The sequence below is a fragment of the Python bivittatus genome, unplaced genomic scaffold (assembly GCF_059951505.1).
Source record: "Python bivittatus isolate LINGU-HERP-01145 unplaced genomic scaffold, Pbiv_v1 ctg000570_np1212, whole genome shotgun sequence".
Lineage (NCBI taxonomy): Eukaryota > Metazoa > Chordata > Lepidosauria > Squamata > Pythonidae > Python > Python bivittatus.
This window is the reverse complement of record NW_028277097.1, coordinates 20816149-20834248: the sequence shown is the minus strand read 5'-3', so window position 1 is coordinate 20834248 and position 18100 is coordinate 20816149.

The following is an 18100-nucleotide window of genomic DNA, read 5'->3' as shown; positions in this document are numbered from 1 at the left end:
GAATAAGGCAGTGAGACTACTCTGATTCAGTGGTTGGAGATTACCCTGGAGCTCCACAAGTTGACCATGGGACTCCCTTGAAGCACCCCCTTGAAATATTTGTTCACTTGTAATAGGTAGGACAGCCTGATCCCATCATGAATGGCTGGACATGTGGTCTCAGGCTGCATGTGGTCCTTAAAGGCACCCTAAATTTCTGCCAGCAACGTTTGGACCCAGACTGATCAGGTTTGGATGGCCCGAGCTTTAGCCTTAAAAAAATGCAGTATAAATATCAAAACAAAGTCTTTGCAAGACAAAACAATCCAATTCACACATCCCATCCAGTTAAAAAAAAATGTTCGGCCCCACCCCTGAGTGATACCATCACTCTTGAGGGCAACAGCAAAGTAACAAAATGCAGCCCTCACCTGCAAAAAGGTTGTCCATCTTTGTCCAATGCCACCTTGTAGCAGGAGCCTGAGACAACCCTGTCAGGTTGCACACTGCTTCAGAGTCACCTTGAATATACTGTTGCCTTCCACAACTGTTTGCATAATTTGTGTGTAATTCATTCAAAGGTTAGCTCACTAACTAATTAGAACTCTGGTCCTTAACTCCTTGGCTCTATTTAGGGCTCATTTTCCTTCGTTGCCCTCTTGTGATTTCCCTCCTCTTGCATTACAGCCAGTGGAATTGACTTTATTAGAGACGGCAAAAGGTCATGGAGTGTAAGCATCTTCTCTCCTTCCCCAGCCCCAAGCATTCAATTCTTAGCCGTACCTTTTGTCTGCTTTCCCAAAGGGAGTGATGATCCAAAGCCACTATTAGCCAAGGCCAGCCTTTTATCAAGGGGGTGATATTTCCTCACCTTCTCTTGATCTTCGTACAGTAATATTGCTTTTAACTTCTTCTTTTTTAAAATTGTATTGTGTGCCCTACGAGTCTGTGTCCTAAACGTTGGCATAGGAGGAACTTAAAATATGAGGACACAGGAATGGGCAGCTGTTTGGGAAAACTTAATATCCCAAATGGAAGTTCAGCGTATTGCCATGGTTGATGTAACTATGGAGTTGATCAGAGACATCAACTCCCCACAGGGAGAATAGATCAATTAATAAGATTTATGCCAGGAACTTGTTAGACCCTGTAAACAGTGCTTGGGGGGATTTCCAATGATTCAGAAGACTCTTCTATTGGGTGCCTAGTGGAGCTTTGGAAAATGAAGGTGCTAAATTGAATTATCTCCAGGTGGCCTCACTGCTGGTGATCCCAAGGTGCTCCTCAACAGATTAAGTGCTCTGGGAGATGGAGCAGATGAAAATATGTCTAGAGTGGAAGTGGAAGACAACAAGTGAATATGTCCAAAGCTCAGATTTGAGCATACACTGGGTAGTTTTTGAGCAAAGTGTGTTACTTCACTGTCCTTGTTGCATCCTTTGAATCACATGCAGCAGCACTGTTTAGAGTGATTGGGATCCTGTTAGGAAAGATGGTCCAGAAGATGTGTTAATGGGCTGCTCTGACTTTTCAGGTGGACATTTTGTAAATGAAAGTGCTCACATTTTCTCTGACTGGAACCTGGATGGTCAGAATCCAATGAATTGAAAGTAATGTTATCTAGTGTTGTTTCCTGAGAAACTTCCTTTTTAATTCATAGATTTCAAGGAAGTATGCATGGTCCATAGTAATGCCAATTCTACCATCTAGGTACTTGATTCCCCCCCCCCCCAAATCTGGCTGGTTCAGGATCTCAAGACGGAGTAGGAGCTAGGTCTACTAGTAGTCAATGCCTTGTTGCAAAATCAGGATACATTAGTTATCTTGGAAGAGGTGCTCTGGACCCAGTAATTCTGGGCAAATATCATCCAATCTCCAACTCTCCAGGTTTGGGGAAGGTGTTGAAAAAAGTGGTGGGAAGGCAATTACAAAGAATTGTATAAACTGGATCCTTGGCATCAGGATTCAGGCCTGGGCATGGGATGGAAATTATAGTGGTTTCTCTCATAGATGATTAGTGGTGAGATCAGGGTTAGGAGAGTGTGACAATTCTGGCCATCCTGGAATTATCAGCAGCCTTTGATGGCATTGATCACGGTATCCTTCTGAGGGATGGGAATAGAAGTTACTCTATTGTGATGGTTCAGTTCCTTCCTGAGTAGTCAAACATTAATCAATATAGAGTTAAGAAGGGGTGGACCTGCTTGGATAGAAGACCACTAGGAAAACCCAAGAGTTTAGGCCAGATAGGGAAGTTGAAAAAAAATCCCAGAAAAAGCAATGACAGGCCACTTCCATATTGTTGCCCTGGACATGAAGTCACTAGGAGTTGAGCTCAACTTGAGGAAGACCTTACCCTAGTTTCTTCCCTTGCAAATCTCCACCAGGTCTAGCACTGATTATTATGACTAGCACTGGTGACATTACCTAGTCAGGTACTGAAATGTCTGCAATCAACCAAGGTCAGAAAGCACCAAGGACGCCACACTCCTATGAACTTTCTAAATGACCCAGATAACTCTGTACTGGTGATGGCAATGGAGGAATTAAATGAAAAAGAGGGTAAAGAAACAAATGAACCTGAAAGCACCACACCTCTAATTATCTTGCCAAGACATGTTTGGGGGGGGGGGATTCTCTTATGCTATCTTTTCTTTTCTTTTCTTTTCTTTTCTTTTCTTTTCTTTTCTTTTCTTTTCTTTTCTTTTCTTTTCTTTTCCTTCATCTCTCTCTCTATCTCTCTATCAATTAAAGGAAAAATATTTGATGCAGACATATAGCATCAAAAAAAGTAGACAAATGTGGACATATAGTGGACAAAAAAGTTATCAAGGTTGTATAGTTAGTGTTCAATATATCATTGGTAGAACATTTTGGGGAGTATTCCCAAAATAGGTCTTACAGTTTCTTTGTTTTTCCATTCATGTCTGAAGGGAAGTCATATTGTCAATATCTGGAGTTTTGCCGCCAAATTTCTATAACATAGTCCTATGATAAAGTGATCAAGGAGTCCTTTGTCCTTTTTCATACATTGGAGGGATAGTTTTAATTAAAGTTGGTCATGAAAAGTTCTTCCTTTTCTTCACTGCAGATGTCGTGCAGAGGTGAGCTAATATTTTCAGGAAGACAGTAGGGAGAACCTAGTCAAATAGCTACAGGACGAAATGAAGTTCTAGAACTTATTGAGAAATTCAGATGGATCCAGATGGTATTCACCTGAGAACTCTTCCAACATGGTATTTTTTTATTTTATAATAAAAAATAGCTAACATATCCCTAAGATTGGTCTTTGTACCAGAGACTGGGAAGACAGCCAAAGTAATGCTAGTGGTCTTGTGGTCTTCCTTCCTTCCTTCCTTCCTTCCTTCCTTCCTTCCTTCCTTCCTTCCTTCCTTCCTTCCTTCCTTCCTTCTTTCCTTCCTTCCCTCCTGTAAAGCGACCTGTGGGAATCTGGAAAAATGCAAGCCAGTTAACGTACCATCTCTTCTGAGTACATTGATGAGAAAGTGGTATTAAAGATGATATTATCAAGTATATAGCAGTATTAGTCTTACTGAAGAAGAATCAATGTGGATTTTGCACAAGTGCAGTTCAACTCATCTTTTAGAGTTGTGTGTGTTTGTGTGTGAACTATGTGTTGCTGCCTTGCTTTTTGAACTGGCTTTCTGTTTGGAACACTATGCTGGGAGTGGTTTTCTTTATACATTATTCTATTGCTAGTTTTCAGAGAAAACTTTTTTGTTATGTTCTTTTTCCAATTTCTCTAGTTCTTTTGAGACATTCTTGGCTTCTGTATCAAGTGAAGGTTGCCAGGTCTTGAAGTAGATCCATTCTATTATTCATAACTTTGAAAACTGTGTATAAGAATGACCCCCCAAAAAACTGATGAAAGATAATACCTTTTAAAGAACAAAACAAAACACAAGTTACAATGTTCTGCCAGATATCACACCTAAAATAAAACATGAGATATATACTCCTTTTTGGAAATAAAGGGAAAAATGTTCATAAATAAAACCTTAACCAAAAGTGAGATGCGCTCAAAGAGTTTCTATTCTTCTTAGGTATGGAGTTCCACAGTGTTTCACTCTTCTTCTCATCAACCAGGTCATGTTTCTTGAACACCAATAAAGACCATTCAGATATTTTAAGGTGCATAATGGACAAGATCTTCAAAGGGTGATGGGATTGTGAGCTCTTTTCTTTCCTAGTGACTGTATTCCTGAAGAATACAAGGCTCATTTTGGGAAGGAAGGAAGATAACTCTTAGAAGAAAGTTGACTCAAAGTTTGATAACAATGCAACATCCAACCAAATGCAGGTGATGTGGAATGTTTCTTTATCCATCTGGGAATCTATTGGCTAGACTACATGCTCCATCATTGTTCAGCAAACAATGAAGTTCTCGATATAGCTCATAGCCATTGAAAAGTCAGTATGGGCTATGTGGTAGACCACAGGAAGTGATGGATCCCACTTCAAAGCAAAAAAGATAATTGCTGGGGAATGTAATTCTACATTTTTCCTCTAAAAGTGTTAAAAGAGAATTTGTTTTCAAAATCACTGTCAAAGGAGAAGAGAATTTTGGTGACAATTCTCACAAGTAGAATTGGGGATTCTTGCACATATTTAATTATAAAAGAGTCTAGAAATGTCAAATATTGGGGGGGGGGGTCAAAACCAACTAGATTGCAGGTAAACCCTGTCCCTTTTGGACATGCACAGAAAGGATATGGAATATAGGGCAGAGTTTATACTGTGATGCTGTACCTGCCACCCGGCTGATTTTGACTCCACCCCTGCAGATGATGTGAGGGATGAATGTCCTTTTCTTCACTATGCACACATCTCTCATAGTGGCATCTTTCCATGTTTGTTCAATCTCAAGGGAAGATAGTAGGTATAAAATTCTCCCATGGGGCTTTTTCAGACTGAGAAATAAGGGCAACCAGAGGCACATCAGAGTGATGGTGAATGCATAAGAGGGAAGAACAAGATCAGCAGTACCACTTCTATCACTTTCAACCTTAAAGTCACCTCCATCACTAGTCCCATCAAGATAAATATGAAGGAAATTCTCATGTCCCTAGAGAGGCTTTCTTGCAGAGGAAGAATGTGTGAGAAATTAGCAATTCTTTGCTCTTAGAGGAATATTCCAGGTAACTATGAACAATGGAGGGGAAGATATTTAGTCCATTAAAATAAGAAACTGAAAAGAGGATCTTTGGGTGGCTGGAAGGAGAATGAACTGCAAAAGTCTAAGGGACCACTAGTTGGTAGCCAACACTAACTCTTTGGTGCTCCCTAGTGGTCGTCTTAGGTCTTGCAGCCAGATCTTATGATCCTCATCTGGGGATTCATTAACCCAAAATAACCATCCAGACTAGGATGGAAAAGAAAAGGCTTGCAAAATATTCCTGACCTTATGGCCTCTGTTAGATGTGACAGTTTATTTGTTTATTCAAAGAACTTAGGTGTTCTGTTTTGGTTTTCGGAGTTAAGGAGTAAAAATAGGAATGATTTTTGTTCAGATTCCTTAGAAATCTCTTTTCTAGAAAGAAAAGGATGGGGGGGGGGATGAAAAAAAAATTACTCCTTGCCCACAAGTAACCAACAGAGAAGGCAAATTCACATACAACTGTTGAAAAGCTGAAGGTCAATTGTGTTCTCTTTCTGAAGACTTCAAGCTTTTTCCACGAAAGGTATTCATAACACATTAAAATTAGGAGCTACTCCTGGAAGTAATTTCTCCTTCCATAAGTACAAAATTTCACTGCTTACATTTAGCATTTAAAGGAAACCATCCAGATAATTAAAATTCCTATAAATGAAATGTCAGAGTTAAATGTTCCTCCCCCCATTTTTTTTTTTAAATCCAGTGTGAAACCTTTATTCTAAAATAACATATTTTAAATACCTGATATCTTTCCAAGAGAGTGGAATAATTAAAGTTCACTAAATAAAACGGGAGTATTGGTACTCTTCTTTCTGCAATGAATAACCTTTACAGAATTATTTTTCCCCCACCTCCATCTTAAAATGCAGCCATTATTTCTAACAGCAGCCGAGGAACTGTGGATATAGCCAGAGGGGGGCAGTGAGAAGAAATTACGTATATATAAAAAATGGAGGAAAGTGTGTGTGTGTGTGTGTGTGTGTGTGTGTGTGTACATATAACCTTTTGCTCCAGACCTCTTTTCAAATGCTCTTTTGTTTTCATTTGTGTGATTGGATGCATATAAAGTAGAGGAGGGAGGTGGTAGACAATTAAAGTGGATGATGTAAATAGCTAAAACATCAGCTTCTCTGTTAAAGTGGACAAACGTATGAACTAGAATCTCAGCCATGAATTTGCTTGCGAATCTTCAAGAGTCAATATTCTTTCAGCTCAGCCGTGTGTTGGCCAAAAATGGAAAAAGGCATCTAGACCAGGCTTATAGACTCATCGTAAAGATGATGGCGAGAACATAAATGAAATATTATTGGTGTTCAAGTACGGGGTGTTTTGTTTGTTTGTTGAGGGTCCTACAAGATGGGGAAATGACATCACAGGAACTATTGTCTTCTGCCACTGAAAGGGAAAGTGAAGAGGCAGGTAAAATACTTGCTTCATGGTGCCAGAGATCTCAACATTCTCTTTTGACATTACCACCAGACAAGTCACAGGCATTGCAAGGTGTATGCAGAATGCAAGATGGCTTTTAAATATTATATTTCATGGATGGACATCTTTTTCAGACACTGAAGGGTGCATCAAGGGCTTGGGACAGGCAGATGTTGTCAGCCCTTTGAGGTAGCCCAAGCAAGAAGCTTCAGCCATGAGTACTAGCACTACCTTTATTGTAAGGTTACAGTAACAGAATCTTGCAAATCTGGAAATATCCCTCCCCTCCCTTACTTTTACTCTCTATAAAACTAGGGAGGGCCCTTCTGAGATGCTTACTCCACCCCCACCCCTCCTTCAGACTCAGATTTCATTGATCAGACCACTGTCTAGGCTGTGACTCTTCCTCCTGTCTCCCAAGGTCATTCCCACATACCATTACAGATGTATGGCCATCCAAAAATGTGCATGGATCAATTTGCACATTGAACCACTCCTTACTCATGCAACACTATCATCCCCCCCCCCCTTCCTTTCCCTCTCCTTCCCTCCCTTCTCCCCCATCTTCTCTTCCCCAGACTACTTGGGAAGGGTATGGAAATCAGGTCCAATCCAAGCATTTGAACTGTAAGTTGAACCACAAACTAATTTATAAAATGAACTTCCTTTGTATCACATGTTGAACCACAAAATAGCAACATCAATGACAATAGAAGTAACAAACTGTGGAAATGCAGCTTCCAGGTCTTTCTCTGACCAGGTTAAGCATATTGTGTGGACACAGTCAGACAGGTTTCCCTTTCCTACAATATTCCATTGGAGTGGGGCTGACTCGTTTCTTTCATTGTTTCCTTCTTATGCATGAAGTTAATATGTTGACATACAAGGAGTTACCTGAAACCTGATTGGATTACCAAGGACCAAATCGTTTGATTCCTAGGCTAAATTAAAGATGGTGAGCTTTGGTTATAGGGCATCCTAGGTTAATTCTGATCCTGCAATCTGGCAGATTAATATTTCTTTTGATTGGTAGAGGGATGTTATAGAATTGAAGGACTGTAGAGTTGAAAGGGAATACAGCGATAATCTCATCCAACCCTCTGCAATCTGCAGGAAAACCAACTAAACCATCCATGAGAGGTGGTTTTTCATTCAGCTTCTTAAAAGCCTCCAGTCCCTAATCTAGTCCTAACCCATCACCGTGTAAATGAGTCCATCCACCCTGCTGCTGACCATCCTCTTCTTCTCTTTCCTTCCATCTTTCCCAGCATCACAGCCTTCTCCATAGAGCTGGGTCTACACATTGTGTGTCCAAAGTAGGATAATTTGAGCCTGATCATTGGTGCCTTGAGTGAGAACTCTGGGTTGATTTGTTTGATGATCCATTTGTTTGTTTTCCTGGCTGTTCACAGTATTCTCAGGAGTCTTCTCCAACACCAAAGTTCCCATGCATCTTCAAAATCCAACTTTGACTTTCATAGAATGTAACAGAGAATACCATTAACTCCATGATCCTGATCTTTGTAAGTATAGACACATCACAACATCTGAATATCTTTTCTAAGGCCTTCATGGCTGTTTTTTCTTCCTGCTTGTTCCTTTATGGCTTATCCTAAAAGTCAGAAGCTAACTACCACTTCAATATCTTACACTGAGGAATAGCATGAAAATTTTTTAGGAACTTATTCCAGAGATTCTTCCAGATTCCCCTAGGGAGAAGAAGAATGTGTATTCATCTTTTTCTCCACCTGTTCCAACATGAGCCTATTCTTGTGGTTTATGAAACATGACACAGATGTGATTACATGTACACACTAGTTGTAACTTCCAGATCAAGGAATGTTGTTGGTTTGACACAACCCTGTCAGCCAGGTCAACCCTGTTTTCTTTTCTCTTTTCTTTTGTAAATGAAAACATTTATGATTAATTATTTATTTAAAAAGACTTTGATACTGCTTCTCACAACCACAATAAACCCTGAACTCATTCTGTAATAAAATACTGTAAAAACAAGATAAAACAGAATGTGGGTAGTCTTCATTTAGCAATCACAATTGGGACTGGCAGTTCAGCTGTTAAGGAAGCAATCGCTGAGTGAAACTGTGTCTGTGCTTATGATCTTACTTCAGCTTTCCTTTGCTTTACAGATCTCTGAAGGTTGTAAATGTGAGGATTGGTTGTAAAAGTTACTTTTCATCACCGTTGTAACTGCAAATGGTCACTAAATGGCTTGGGACCAAGTTACCTGAGGGACCATCTTTTCCCAATAGTTTCTACTGATCCAATTCGGTCCAGCAGGTCGGGCATGCTGCGGATCCTGTCAGCCAAGGAATGTTGACTGTCAGGGACCAGGAGACATGCCTTCTCTGTTGTAGCCCCTGCCCTCTGGAATATCCTCCCTTCAGAGATTAGGATGGCCCCAACCCTGTTGGCCTTTTGTAAGGCTTTAAAGATCTGGCTATGTGTCCAAGCCTGGGGTCCTGAATGTGTTAAGGGCCCCAACTCCTGGCTATATTGATAATTATTATGACAATTTTCTCAGCTACGGTATATATTTATTTTGGTATTGTTTTCAATTCTTTTTATTGTTTTAGAATTGCTCACCACCCAGAGTCACTTGGTTGAGATGGGCAACTATAGAAATTAAATAAGTAAATAGAAGTGAATATGTGTAGCTCAGGGTTGAACTGTAGAGTCCTTGGGGTTCACTGAGCCTGGTGGTTTCTTGCAAACATTTCTTTACCCAGCTAGGTAACATCTTCAGTGCACAGCAACCAAGCTCAGAGAACCCCAAGGACTCCACAAATAAGTAAATAAATGAAATAAATAAATGAGGCAGTTGATCAACCAGCACTTACTGTATGAAAAATAAGGAATGCTCATAGTTATTTTAATTAATTATCTATTTTGATTCATGTTTAATTCTGTTTTTACTGTAAACCACCCAGAGTCACTCTGCAGTGAGATGGGCAGCGACAAATGTGAAAAATAAATAAATAAATAAATAAATAAATAAATAAATAAATAAATAAATTTGACAGTAGCTATGGTCTGGGAGGAGGGAGAGGGAAAGTGCCTTTAGAATGAAGCAGTCACCAACTTTCTGTCAGCCCTTCCAAGTAGTCCAGGCAGGAACCAATGCCAATGGTAATAATGCTACCATACTATAAGGTTACAGTAACAGAATCTTGCAAGTCTGAAAGGAGTTCTCCCTCCCTTGCTTTTACTTTCTAGAGAACTAGGGAGGCGCCCTTCTCAGATGCTTTCTCCACCTCCATTCCTTCTGTGGGCTGAGATGCCTCTTATCCGACTGTTGCCCTGGTGTGGCTTTTCCTCCTCTTGTCTCTCGAGGATATTCCCATAGACCATTACATTGTCTAAGCTGCTGCCCAGCTGCCTCTTCCATAAGAATGTTGGGGGGAGGGAATGGAGGGGTGTGATTTCCGCCCCCCCTCCATCCGCTGCTCCTACTCTGCCACACTTTGTCCCACGCTGTTCTGTCTTTGGAGAATTGTTGTGCTGATGGATAGCTAGACGAGGTCAAAGCATCTCTTCACAATTATCTCCAACATTCTGTTGGATTGGACTGGATCCAAAAGCTACCCTTAAAGTGGAAATTTTGAGGGGGGCAAATGGTGGACAAAGAAAGTTAGTCTAAAAAGAGGGGTTAAAGAGCTGCTGAAAATACATTAGCACCTGGGTTATTAGAGAGGGTCTCATCTCTGGTCCCAGTGCTAAGGAGACTTGTTTCTAGGTGCCCAACTGGCAAGTTGGAAATCATATAATAGAAAGAAGGATGTAGCCTTTATGTGACTGGGTCTGAGATGTTCTTCAAGTCTCATAAGAGGGTTTCAGAACTGTCATTTCCCTCCACCCCCAGAAAAATGGCTTCTAGTTTACACTGTCCTCTCTTTGCTACAAGAAACATTTCTTTTCCAGGAACCTTAGCAGGGAGAAAAAGGAGGAAAAATGGAGAAGGGAGTGTTGTTTATGCTAAAGTCAGTTTATTTCTCTCCCCAACAAACTCATACTCAGATTTCCCCCCCCCCTTTTTTTTTTTTTTTGCAAAGACTCTCATGCACGTTTCCCATAGTGTTTGGAGACAATAAATTACACCCAAGGAAAGCTTAGATTTTGGTTATTGCCACTGAGCTGTTAATGCTGACAGCTAACAAACTGGGGGGACTGGGAAGAGTGCAGGAGATTTCTAATGTTATAGATTTTAACATAATTATCAATGCATTCCTTTCAGCTATTATGCCATTTTAATTGCACGGAGCTGATTTCTCTGTTTTTTATGAGGCTATAGCCACAATGGGAAAATGAAAGCACCAAATTGAAAATGAAAGAATTATGCTAAGGGTTCCTCTGAATTCCGGCACAGCATTTGCTACTTTATACATGATTCATTTTCCTGCTCTGCTTTCATGTCACTAGGAATCGGCAAGCGAGATTGCACCCGTCTGTTTCCTTTGTTTGCAAACACGGGGCCAGTCTGAATGTTTCTCTCTCCAGGGGACAAGAGTCCTTGTTGGACGTTTTTTCCCCCTGACCCAGCAAGGATATGTATCATTTTATGGGAGGGGGGGGTGAATTCCTACAGTCTGTTCACAAATGAAGCCTTCTTGTTCCTGATAATTACTACAAGCCCTCTGTCCTTGAAAAAAACAGCATGGAATAGAAGGTTGTTTGTTAGGTTTGGAAGAGAGAACCCCCAAATTTAGCCCATCCTCACATAAAAATGCATACCCACAAATGCACAGACAGGAAGCACCCCCTTTTTCTCCAAATTTGGAGGGGAAGGGAAAGAGTCCCCTATAAATAAGCCCAGTTTGTATCACCTATGCTTTGAAAACTGAATGGACTGGGGTTTCTTTTTTCCCAAAGAATAAAAAATGTCCGTGCTGCTCTTCCACATCAACTTTTACTGCTCAGCAAAAAGCAGCAGCTGTTCTTTGTTTCAAGAACAAACCTTAGTAAAGAGCTTTCTAACACTAAGGGAAATGGGAAGTAGAGTCAGTGTCCAAGAGAGGTCAAGGTCGCCCTCACTGAATCTGTTCAACCAAAGAATGGACAGTCCACTCTCTATGATGCTTTGATCTGGATTCCTTCACTAAGCCAGGGATATGAAAGGATTTAGAAGGTCAAGAGCTGCTCTTCTTCATCCCTGAGCAAAGGTCAGCAATAATGGAAATAAGTTAGAGGAAAGCAGATTTTTTAAACTTATTTTTATTGATTTTTTTTTTTTTTAATATTAGCAGGAAGAGCAGTTGGTCAGTGGAACCAGGGACTCAAAGACATTGTGGGCTTCTCTTTTGTGGATATTTCCAAGTGGAGGTCAGACAGCTATCTGGCTGGGATAGCTTTAATCTGGATTTCTGCACTGAACAAAGGGCTGAACTCAGTAACATCAAGTGTTCGAGGTTGAAGCATTTTGTGTCTGCTCGTGAGCATTCTTAACAGTGGAATCTGACTTGAGACTTGATTAGCAAAGTTGGTTTGATAACCATGACAGAAAGGAGACTTATTTACAGGAAATATATTTTATGGATAGGAGGAAAGCCCAGCAACTAGCTAACTACATCCTACCAGGAGGAGAATCCAAGACCATCTACTTTGGGGGTACGGGTCTGGGAAGAAAGGCAGAAGGAAGTGATCTCAGATGAGTAATCTCAAAAGCAGGAAGACTGAAAGTCAAAGAGGGAACCCAGAGCAAATCCTTACTTTCTATCTACACCTGCCAAGGTTCAGCCCAAGAACAGCAACGAGGCAATTCAGTACAGTTCAGTTCCTTTATTAGCTCACACCTAATAGACAAAATCTTACCAGATTAAACCTATGCTAAAGCAATAAATAAATAAATAAATAAATAAATAAATAAATAAATAAAGCTATAACCCGTGAGACCCTAGGGAGGGGCCAGCCTCATCCTCTTCGTCTTCCCACACTCTTGCTGCGGGCTGAGGAGGCGCTTGGCCTGGAATGTCTCTCCCCCCTCCTGATAACCTTGAACTTCCATTCCAGAATCCTCCCCACTCATGCCATCCATTACATCACCTCACTTCTCCCGATAAGATATGAGGGATGAGGAATTGGAGCCACTAAAATCAGCTTCCGGTATAAGAGACCTCTTTCATATTTGAGATTCTATGGATTTCCACAGCAGAACAAGAATCCAGGGTTGAACTATTAAGGCTCTTGGTGTTCTCTAAGTTTGATTGCTTTCTTGCAGACATTTCATTTCCAGGCTAGGTAACATCATCAGTGCATGGGAGAGTGCAGTTTGCTGGTTGTTTCTATATAATAGCTTGCCTGGCAACTCTTAGTTGGGGTGGAGTTTCTTGATTATGGTATTGTTTCTTCCCTGATTATTTATCTGGTTCTGCTTCCTATTTATCTTGGTGTGAACTTCTAGGAAGGATACATTCTGGGCTACTTGTTTCCATCCTTGACTTTTGGTTCTATCTTTTAAATAAGATCTAGAGGTGGTTTATCTATATGCATCAGTTGAATCTGTGGAATCTGCTGCATTTGCAATTACACCTAGAAAAGGAAGCAAAAAATAAACAGACGGGACCCAACAAAAGTTGGGTAATTTAGGCCCACACTTTTATTTATATTAATAATAACCACCAGAAAATGCAAGGCCAGTTGATCTTTCAAGATGGAGATTGAATGGTGGTTGGCTCCTGGCTCTCCCCTTCATTTAAGTAGGAAACCCAATACCATGATTTGTCTGTCCAAATCCCAAGATCCTAGACTGTAGGTCACAAAAAACCTTTCTCTCCCATTTTAAACTCACTTCTGGGTACTTGCTGCTAACTAAAGCAAGAGCGAATCCTGACCATTCTACTTGAGAGATTCTTTAATCTCATGTCAGCTCTTCAAGGTAGACCAGGCCAGGAATTCAGTGCTATGTACTACATCTATCTATCTATCTATCTATCTATCTATCTATCTATCTATCTATCTATCTATTTATACATAGACTTATCCCCGCCCATCTCCCCACAATGGGGGACTCTGGGTGGTTTACATCAAGTTAAAACAATAAATACATAATTAAAATTTATGTTTTATAACATAACTTTTATGTTATGTTATATTTATAACACATCTAGACAGATGGAAAGAAGAGAAAATCAATCAATCAATCAATCAATCAATCAATCAATCCAAGAGGCTGATGGAAGCCACACTACGCCTCTAGGGGGCTAGCCAACCCCATTTCTGACAACCTCCCTCCCCACCCCAGGCCAGATGGCAGAGCCAGGTCTTCAAATCCCTCCGAAAGGCCGGGAGTGAGGGGGCCGGTCTCACCTCCGGGGGCAAGATGTTCCAAAGGGCGGGGGCTACCGCAGAGAAGGCCTGCCTTCTGGACCCCACTAGTCGGAGTTCTTTTGCCGAGGGGGTCCGGAGCATGCCCTCTCTGTGAGATCGGGTGGGACGGGTTGAAATCGTGGGGACGAGGCGGTCCCTCCGGTAGCCTGGCCCCATGCCATGTAGGGCTTTAAAGGTGATAACCAACACCTTGAATTGGACCCGGAAGCAAACCGGTACCCAATGCAGCTCACAGAGCAACGGTGTTACATGGGCCCTTCTTCGGACCCCAAAAATAGCTCGTGCGGCTGCATTCTGGATCAGCTGAAGCTTCCAGATACTCTTCAAGGGTAGCCCCATGTAGAGTGCATTGCAGTAGTAAAGATTTAGTACCAGAATCTGCTTTCCCCTCCCTCTCTCCTTCCCTCCTTCCCTCCCTTTATCTCTGTATGAACTAAGGAGGGTTTGCCTGAGATGTTTACTCATGTTACATTCTTGGCTTGGGCTCAAGCCTCTTTTATCTGACCATTGCCTTGGTACTGGCTCTTCCTTCTGTCCCTCAAGGGCATCCCCTCTTCCCTCTGCATCTCAGTAGGACATGGTGTTTCTTTCTGTCCCCTTCAAAAGATGTAAAGGAAACTTGCAAAGGATTTGCGGAGGGCAGGAGTGGAAGAGAAGGTCCTCTTATTTTCTGCCCCTCCCCCTCTTAATATAAAGAAAATTTAAAACGTACACATAGACTTGAGTCTCTCCATTCTTCTGCATAGTTCTTATGCAGACTATCAGGTGGCCACACAGGAGTCAAGTAGGCATACAACGTGGCTCTTTCAGATTATCTTTCCTTCATGATATGGCTATGTAACGATCAGAAAAACTTGCATCATACCTCTATCATGCAATCATTCCTACAGGAAGAACAACAAGAAGGGAGAGAATAATATAGTGCCACCACAAGCAAGAACAGATGGGGACTTTTCCAAAAGAAAAGGAAAACCCACCATTGGTCCATAGAGTGAAGAGCTCTCCATTTTTACCTTAGTGATTTCTAGAAGGGATTTGCACCCACACTTTCCATTTGTTCCTTTTTAATTTGCTGCTCGTCCCAATACCACAGGCATAATGAATGAAAAAGGAGTGAAAAATACTACCAATAATCCACTCCATATATTTCCTATCCATAGTGCCTGCCACATTGTGACCAGATCAACAACAAACCCACTTCAAATTAATAATTCATCCCTGGATTAATATTGCAGGAGGCGGGTGGGGAGGAACCACAGAAGAATCAACTTGTTTGAACTGGCAAACAATTGTTACACAAGCACGCAGTGATTAGCCTTGTCCTCATTGTCTGAATGAGGTGTGGTTCCCTTTATCTTGGCAAACCACGTATATTTTAGTCCTGTTTAGAAGTAAGACTTGTTGAACTTAATAAGATTTACTCCTAGGTAAAGGTCTATCAGATTGCAGTCTGAAAGTTTTTTCTTAGACTTGTTGTCAGTATGACATGAGAAGAGATGAACATATAAGAAAGAGAATGAGAGACACACACAGAGAAGCATCAATTGTTTGCTCTCTGTTTCCTATGCTCTTTACCATGTCTTCAGCTCTACCTGGCTTCCAAATTAATACAGACAACTTGGTTTGTTATTATTGTTTCCTGTCCAGGTCACTGATACCAAGAAGTCTCTTGTGAAATGAAATGTTATACACATGAAAAACAGCACAAAAAGAGATCTAGATGTGATCAGTTCTTTTCTACTGAACCAAGTTTCATCATTAGTCTGGAAGGAAGGAGAGAAATGTGAGTAAATATTTATGCCCTAATGTTGCCCTCTACAGTCTCCTGGGAGTTCAAAGAGGAATACATGGAAATTTTCTATTAATCTTATCCCCAACAACTGTATAACATTAGTTGGATGGAAAGATTTGAGAGGCCCAAAGAGATGAGAAGGGACTTGAACCGTTGCCTAATCTGATCCCTGTCCAACAGTTTAACCACTATCGCACGGTTTTTGTGTTAAAAATGTGTTTGGAAGCTGGATGTGAGAAACAACAGTAGGCTGACCTTCACCAATCACTCTTTAGGTTCCTCTCTCAGAAGAAATCTGGCTTTCTTGCTCATCTAAAGGTCCAACCCCATCCAACTTTACTTCCAAGGAAATTCAACATGATTAATGGGTTTGCAAAGACTGCCAAAGGAATTAATAATAATTAGCTGCTTATTACTCAGTGTGGCCAGGAAGACAGAGAAACCACCTGCTTTTCATTTCACAATTCATTTCTTTCCTTTGCTTAATCATACCATGAAAAGAAAGAACTTCTATTTCTGGCTGCCTTCTCCTGGAAACAGACATGTTCTATCAGTATTCCAGGGGTGGAGGTGTAGCGGGCATTGTATGAAGGGTGTATACCTACACCCACATATTAGAATAAATATTCCAGCAACCATTCCTGCAACATCTCTGAGCACCAGAACCTGGATAACACTTAAAACTAACAATGTGTATATAGCCTCTAAAGGGCAAGGCTTTCTGGTAGAAAATTTCCAGTGGAAAATTTCCCAATAGAAAATTTGAACCCCATGGAATAAAATCTGCTTATGTACATCTGATGAGTCCCCGTAAGGAGGAAGATGGTCATGGACTGCCTGATGGTGGTCAATATAACTGGAATAAATATTGAGTCATCAAAGTTTGGCAAGGGTATGGCAGTGCCAGATTCTGAAGTCAGTGCCAGAGAGATGGGCCTCCAGTTTCTTTTCAAAAGTTAATGTTGAACTGCAATTGTTAATTTGATGGTAAGTGGAAATTATTCAATGCATAGAGGCTTAACAGATAGACTGCACTTAAGTAAAGTCCTTTGATTTTCATTCCATTCCATTCCATTCCATTTTACATTAAGTCAAACAGTCTAGCTTTTGGTTGGGCCCTGCTTATGTCTTCATCCTGGACAAACCCACTTGTGTGACCATGGCCTCTAACACATCATTCAAAGGATCCACGCTACGCTTGGCCCCCAAAAAGAGTTCTTCCCTAATTTAGGGATGATTTTATTCACCCCTGAGATGTAGATTATGGACTGTCTACTGTCCACCAGGATATACCTTTTGGAGAGTTAAGATAGATAATCCTGAAAAACTGCTTTTATAACCAAATGTAAGAAAAAACTAGGTAACACCCAAACTATTTCCATAGCTCAGGGAAATAACTTAAAGGAACCCCTTTCACCATCCTGGTGCTTCAAAGCATTCACCAAAATCCTTCTTCCCAAGTCTTATTTTTCTGACAGAACCCTGCTGTTGTGACTACTTCATTTTCTTATGCATTCAGTGGGGCAGTATTTAATTAGCCTCCCATATCAGCTGCATAAAGTAGGTGAAAACCCCATCGACCCGTGCCATTTTGCTTAATGGGCAAACAGATTTTACGGATTGAAGTGATTCTTCAAGTACTGAAGTTATTCTTCATGTTTAAGTCATCCAGCCTCCACCCTCACCCCACGTACTCATCATATAAATATATATGTAGAAGTGTGTATGTATGTGTGTATATACACAGAGAGAGGCAAACAGCCTGCCAGCCATGCTGTGGAAGAAAAATAGGAGGGTGGCAAATGTCTTGAAGATAAGAGTATCTTTTTCTTTTCTTTTTCTCTATTTATTTCTGTATATCTGGCTGTAAACTTCTTCATCTCTGAAACTTTTCCCCCCTTAATATTATCTTTGCTATACCTGGAGCTACACAGACAGAACAGTGGTTGAGTTTGACCTTTCTGAAATCATAAGCAATTCTTTCTCTTTGTCACAGTGATAATGGAATGGATCAGATCCTTCCTGAAGACATTATAATAGAGTTCAACTGTCTATGTTGTACGCTAATGACAAATGTAAAATCCATTGCTTCTTTACAGTTGGCTCAAACAGAACACACAGAGGGAGTCATTGGCAGACTAGAGTGCGGAATATTTCTCATGCTTCTCAAGTAAACCAGGTAATGTTCATGCTGGCATCAGTTCCTCACATAAATCTTCCAGGTCACTCTGCTGGGGACAGATCGGAAACTATTCCAGATGATGGGTGGAGGGAAGAGAATTTTAGTTCTATCAAGCTGCATTTATGAGTCCTGATTTGACACCAACAAGGAGTTGCTGCAAACTTCACACGGCAACTGTGTTTGATGTACCCATCTTTGTGGG